General features: G+C 35.8%; 1 pseudogene; it reads right to left on the reverse strand.

Moving 5' to 3' along the window:
- Positions 1 to 2,256: 2,256 nt before the first annotated feature.
- On the reverse strand, positions 2,257 to 5,751 carry LOC115974966 (annotated as a pseudogene).
- Positions 5,752 to 7,608: the final 1,857 nt, after the last annotated feature.

Consider the following 7,608-nt stretch of genomic DNA (forward strand, 5'->3'; position numbering starts at 1 on the left):
GGTCAATAACTTGATATATTCAAGTTCTCTTTTTATTACAAATTTTTTAATTTAAGTTTCTTAATGACCCCCCAAAACAAAATTCCTGAAGCCACCACTGGGTAGGAGTGGCTATTCGTGTTCGTGTGTCGGGTTCGTGTCATGTTGACTCATGAATATTCGATTATATGGGTTAACCCTAATCTAACGTATTTATTAAACAGGTCAGGATTCCTCAACCCTAACACAACCCATTTATTAAACGGGTCAGTCATGTCAACTAATTTATCAGATTTTATAAATAAATAAAAATAAAAATAAAAAACTAATTTTAGTATTAACCAATTTGATATGAATTATGAAAAACCAAACAAATAAATATTTTTAACATAAAATTCAAAACTAACGAGTATCACAAATAATCATTCAAAATTAAAGCATATCTCAATATCACAAATAATAAATCATAATATATCAAAGAAATTAGAAAATAAACCACAACAACTAATAATACTCTTATTACCTATCAAAAAAAAAAAAAAGTTTATATACCTAGGGTTTGAAAGGTATATTGATAAAATGTCATTTAATTAAACAGCTTAAACGGGTTCCATATGATAGACACTAACCCAACCTGTTTATTAAAAGAGTCAGTTGTGTTAACCCGAATATGACACAAACTCATTAAACCTCAACCTATAACCTACTAATTTCATATTGTGTTGTGTTTGATTCGCAGGTTGTTTCCAATTTTGCCACCCCTAGTATTAGGTTATTTACTTGAACCGATACTCCTCTCTTTTTTGGGGATAAATGAATGAGTACTAGTTGACAAAAAAGAAGTAAATACTTAGACAGCTGTACATATGAACTTAACAGTTAAGAGCATTAGCATTGATAGAGCTAAAATTTTTAGCTTTTAGCATATCAAAAACTCACCTCATCTATTTTAACACACCATTTTATAACACACTCAATATCAATAGTTCTATTTTTTTACCATTTCAATTAAAATAATATAAAGAACTCATTAAAATAAATAAACAAAATCCACCGCAAAAAACTTCAGGAACCAGCCACAACCACCACTCCACTAGCCACAACCACAACCACAACCACCACTATGGCAACCACAGCTCACAACACAAACAAACAAACAAACAAAAAAAAAATCCATCACCACCAACCACAACCTACCATCTCAATCACAACGCACTACCACAACCAAACTCACGAAACCCATAGCCAAAATCTACTACCACCACCATAGCCAAAATCTACTACCACCACCACCAACATAACCACACCACCATTGACCATTGATCCCAGCCACCACCATCCACATCCACATCCACATCCACATCCATAGCTAGCAACTTGATTTTAGCCACTACCTGACCCACCACCACAAACCCACCCACTAACCCAAATAATGATCTCGACGAACCCAAAGCAAGATAGAGAGAAGAAAGGAGAGTGAGGCACTGGAGAGAGATAAAATAAATAAATTATAAAAAAAAATTAAAAAAAAATAAAAATAAAGAAAGAGGGAGAGAGAGTGTGTGAAAAAAGAGAGGAAATGGTTTTTTTAATGAAAGGAGAGAGACAAAGAATAAAAAATGAACTCCATTAACAGGAAAAACTGGAACTATGCTAGTTTTGTTTCTTACACTTCCAAAAAAAAATCAGAAGCTGGCTATTCGACATACACATCTTTTGTTTCTTAATATTCAATAGCCCTTCATTCCAATTCAGCTTAGTAAAAATGGAAAAGAAAAAAGAAGCATAAAAATGAACATAGAGACGTGGCTTGTTAAGACTTCAAACTGTTTTGTTTTACATGTGTAACATCACTGCAAATTGTGATTTCTCTTAGTTAATGATTAGCATTATTGTTTTGTTTCCTATATCACTTCAGTGCTCTCTCTCTCTCTGATATGGTCTTCGTTTATCTTGAGGGTATTGGATACGGGGTGGGTGGGGATGAGGAGGCTTATTAAGTTAAAAAGCATTTACAAAGTGACTAATATTAAGATTATATATATGCGGACATACAAAAAAAAACTCCTAAACTTGTGTCCTTCACATTTTGATGTATACTTTAATATGATTGTATTTGGGATTCTTTCTTTCCGCACTTCAAATTTTTACGATATGGTTTATACCCATCCCATGCTAAATTGGACTTTTGCACAATCAAGTTGGCTAAATAAAATTAACCGAATATAAATATCCCGGCGTCTTGAACTATCCTAATCCATCCAAACAAAAGTTAAAAGGTGAAAAAGGAATGTCGATAGAGAGAAAGTAGGCACTATAAAAAGCTCTCACTTGCGTACATTACAAACATCACAAAGCTTTACCAAACTAGATGTCAACACAACATAAAAGCATTATAAATCAAACAGTTTAGGTAGATAATTAGTTGCTCAATCAACTTGGCAACAGTTCTTCCTAACTTCACCCTTAAAACTAGTGAGAGGGCTTATGTTTCCCAGCTTAGCCATGGACTTGGCAAACTGGTCGAAGAATAGGCTCTCATCCTCAGCATATCTCTTAACCAATTGCATAGTAGTCCCAGCACTTCCTGTGAAAAGCTCTTCATCTGAAGTGAGGAGCCCTTTTCCCCACAGGATGAGCTTGAAATATACGTTGTCGAATTTTGGTGGGGAGGCAAAGTCCAAGGGAGAGATGTTATTGTCACCACCTGATTTAGGACAAAGTGATTTCAAATTATAGTAGTAGCCCTTGTCAAGAGTCTGATCAAGGTTGATTGTTTCCATTTTGGTTGTACAGCCTTTGCTTGAATGTCACACACCTTGCCATACCAATTGTATGCCCCCCTGCAATACGTACTTAGCAACAACAAAAAAAGAAGTAATGTGAAAGCTGAGTAATCGTTAAATGATTAAGCTTTTGGGACAATTAATAATTTATCATGATAGATGTTAGTGTGTTACATTTAAAAGGCCAAATTTACCAGAGAGTGCAACAAGGTCAACTTCATTGAGTCCTCGATGCTTGAACAGTGTCACAAGGTTTTGGAGAGTAGAGTTTGGTGAGTAAAAATTAGCGTTTGAGGTAGTTAAGCTTGCTGCCTTTGAGTCCCTTGTTCCCAATGGGAGTTCCCAATTCGGTCCACCGCTCTGTTTCATCACACCCAACAAACTTAGCAAACTGGTTGGTAAGAAATCCTTAAAGAGTACAATTCAGAAGGCCATTAGGACTCATTCTAGTAAAGTTAAACCTTTTCTTCTATCAAGGTCCTTCTAAGGATATGTTTAAACATAATAATGCTAAAATACTACCAATTTTACTATAAAAACTTACAAATTAACGAGACTATGAATATGATTAGCGTCACATTAACAACATTAATAAAAATTAAAAAATAAAACAAAAAGGCAAACAAAGTAGGGATGAAGTTGGGGCTTTGGCTTACTAATACAGTGGAGCCACATGCAGCAAGGGCGAGAATGTCTGCACAAGAAATAGTTTGAGGACATGCTTCTTCCAACTTGGCCTTGATCTCACCAATCACTTCAAAACCTTAAGAAAATTCCTGTTTGGCCCAGATTTCTTTTCACTGGCTATTGTGGCATTGTCATCCAATAATACTAAGGCATCGCAACCCTGTAACATTAGACAGATGGACCATTTTATGCAAGTGATAATAAGCACAAAGGGTTGTAACTTTTAAATGATTTGTTATACTTTAAAACCCCCAAAAAGGAGAAACTTTCATTCTTCTATGGTATTTTATCAATAACTCTAATTACAAAAAAATTATTCATAATTTTTTTTTTTTTGACATGAGTGGGAGGTCCATATGAAAACGATGTTGCACCAATTACAATTTAACAACTCAAAAAAATACGAAATAAACGTTTGTATGCCTAGCATCACTCATATTTTATATGTTTGTGCTTTTGGAGCCAATGGAGTAAATTCTATAACCTGTACTAAGCAAAGAAGCAGCCATCCTTGGCTCATTGGCAATGTCCCTCTCCAACACAGACATGACAATGTTATTGGCTTCAGGACGAGAACTGATAAAATCCAGGGAAAAGGCTAAAAGACCATCCACTACTTCCACCATGACCACCCCAGCCAAAATTGAGGCCTGGTTGAGCTGAGGAGAGTATGAGAGGGAAGCTATTACTATAAGACCAAGAGTAACTTTGAAGAGTTCCATTGATGACTCAAATTATAGCTGCACATTTTAGAGATTGCCTAGCCTTTGCTTGCATATATATAGAGCTCAAGAGATCAAATCAACCACTTTCCCGACCAAAAACCCTCGCCTAATATGGATGCCGAGGGAGGACCAAGTCTAAGTGCAAACCTCTTTTTGGCACAAGAGTTATGTTACTCGATTGTGTCTGAGAGAGAGGGATTTGGTTTTGAAAGTGTTTTTGGTATTACCTGCACCAAGGACAAATTTGGATGGATCTGCCTTCTACATTATTGTGCCCCTTGTGGAATCTTTCTTTCATCAACCTTTATAGCTTAAAATGGTTACTAAACACCATATTAGGTTATTTACTTGAATTGATATTCCTCTCTCTTTTTTTTGGATAAACAAACAAGTACTAGTTGACGAAATATAAGTAAATACTTATACAGCTGAACATTTGAACTTAACACAGTTATTAAACCCAGAATAATTCATGAGACAAGAATGGTTTAACCTTTTGCTAGATGGCCTTTTGTTTGGTTATCTGTATCTTGCCAACGCTACTTTTTTGGGGAGAAAAATAATTCAAAATTATGCTAAATTTCACACTCATTTTTCAAATAAACTCCATTAACAGGAAAAACTGGAACTACGCTTGTTTTGTTTTTTACACTTTCAAAAGAAAACAAAGTCTGGCTACTCTACATACAGATCTTTTGACAGATAGGAATATGATACAATAACCGCCATACAGACTAAATTCAAACTCTCCCTCACTCTCTCTCCCCTCTGTAACAACAAAAATATTATGGCTCCTCAGATGGAAGTATATGTGATAGCAATGTTCGGGAAAAGTAAAGAAGTATATACATGCTGGAGACTATGATATATACAGTTGCCTCATCGGTGTGAGCAACCTTGCAAACTGCAAGGGAACATACGCCTTGACTAATCTTCCATTTTATTTATATTCCTACAAAATTTTAAGGGGAAAAATAAAAAAACTAACAGGTAAAAAGCCGATGTATGAACAGGGATTAATTTTACTTCCCCACCTAGCTACTCTAGGTTGGGGGATAAACAATAAATGATATTGTGTTAATAAATATGAGGATAGCAGACCCATCCATAAAAGTTGGAACAGAAAACCAACAATTTCTTATCGCTCATTTTTTCTTAACTATACTGTTCAGTCAGGTGCACATATAAGTATTTAACTAAATTTTCTTTCCTAAATCTACCAAGGTCCCTAATTGTCTCCCTTGTCCTCTATCTGAAGCTAACAGCTTGCACCGACATACCAATGAAATAACAACCATTATGTTCCGTAGTATTTTAACACATCTAAATTGGTGCCCTTTCCCTTCCCCCCCCACCCCAACCCCCCTGCCACTAGAGTATACAATGACAACCAGCAACATCCCCTCACCCTGGCCCCCACAAAATGGCAGTCACTTCATTGTGTGTTGCCATGTTGGATGAGGCAGTGACAATAAGTTGCTGATGCTAGTAGTGGTACATAAAAAAAGGAACTCTTTCTTCTTCAAGCAAGAGTTTCAAACCAAGAATGGGAGTGAGGCAGAGGACAAAGGAGAACTTACAGCGTTCATTGTCGAGGGGCCTGAGAACTTCTCCAATGATCTGCCCAACACTTTGAAGCGACTTCAAGTCATCTTCTGTTTTATTGAACTCCTTTGAAGCTCGCAAATTCTCCCTGACTGCAAATTCATTCATTATTCCACCTCAACGTTAAGACAAGCTTTAAAAAAAGTGCATAATGGTTTACAAAACAAAAAACTTCAAAAACACGAACGAAAACACAAAAAAGGTTCAAATTTGTTCAGCTAAATATGCAAAATAAGTAAAATTTTCCATCTTGCGAACTATATCTGCACTTAATTGCTTGAAACGATAGATCCTTGAAGTCTAACATATTCTAAACCGTGAAATTACACACTAAGCATATCAAAAGCACAAATTAAATTTTAAAACCTCAAGGTTTTATAGTGAAAATCACAAAATTGAATCAGATTTGAAGCTAATCGATGATGAATTAGCGATGAATAGCCGAAAACCGTAAGAATAAAGAACTTTCCCAAATCATTCGAAGCTAATAGAAAAACCGAAACCGTAGCTATAATCCGAATAAGAAAAAACAAAGCCTTTTTAGATTGAAAGGAATTAGGGTTTGGAGAGGGAGAGAGGGAGAGAGAGACGGACCAGATCGGACTCGGGATTCGAGTTCCTTGTGCTGGAGGAGTTTCTTGCGGTACTCGGCCACCGCATTACGGCGTCGTGTTGCCTCTTCCGCTTCGCTCATCTTCACACTCTTAAAAATAGGCGAAAAGCACCGTACCTATATTTTTAGATTATTCCTGTCCTAGTTTCTACCTTTTTTTTTTTTTTTTTTTTTTTTTTTTTTTTTTTTTTTAGTTCCTATCCTGAAAGGCTCTTCCCGTTTTGGTCTCTACAGTTACATCAGAAACGGTTGGTCTCTACAGTTACATCAGAAACGGAGAAAACTGACTTGACAAACGGTAGAAATAAATAATACTAAATTAATGTTCACGTGGCCTAAATTAATAATAAAAAATATTTTTTGGCATTAAAAAATACAACATCAACATCTAAATTAAAAAAATTAATTTATTAATTTTAACTAAACAAAAAAATAAAAACAAAATTAAAAACAAAAAATCACATTAATTAAGATTTTAGTGGATTTTGAACCTAAAAATTTTGAAACCCAAAAAATTATCATTTTTTTTCTCTTTTTTGGGAAGAATACTAAGAACTCTAAACAGAACATGAATTCATGTTCTTCAAGCTCCGGATAGCCCCAAATGGAAAAAATAAACAAAACAAATATTATGTTGAAAAGCCCCATACTATCTCACCCGATTCAAACACAAACCAAATTTAAAGCCTCTCTCTCTCTCTCTCTTAGATCAAGACCCATGGCCTCCTCAAAGCCCCTCTTTCTTCAGATCAAGACCGAATCATCACCTTCATGGCCATGGTTTTCAGATCTCGTCTTTTCTTATCTCAAGCTCTCTTCTCACACAAACCCTCGACTCTCTCTCTCTCTCTCTCTCTCGATCGATTTAAACCCTCACCCACTGTTGTATGGTGTTTGGATTTGAAAACCATAAACGAAACTCAAAAAGGACCCACTGCCGTTCATGGTTGTGGTGGTCAACAGTGAAGGATTAAAGCTTGAGGAGCTTCGGCCTGGTTTCCTCACGGTGAAACAAAAGAAGATCGGATGGTTGTGATTGGTTTGAAGATCGGTGAAGGATTAAAGCTTGTGGATGTGGATGTGGTGGGTTTGAAGATTTTGGATCATTGGTTTGAGTTTAGTTTTGGATTGTTGGGTTTCAAAACGCGGATCATTGTGATTTTGTGTTTGGATTGTTGGGTTGTTGCTGAAGATGGATTGATGGGTTTGTGTT

This window comes from Quercus lobata, chromosome 2 (assembly GCF_001633185.2).
Source record: "Quercus lobata isolate SW786 chromosome 2, ValleyOak3.0 Primary Assembly, whole genome shotgun sequence".
NCBI lineage: Eukaryota > Viridiplantae > Streptophyta > Magnoliopsida > Fagales > Fagaceae > Quercus > Quercus lobata.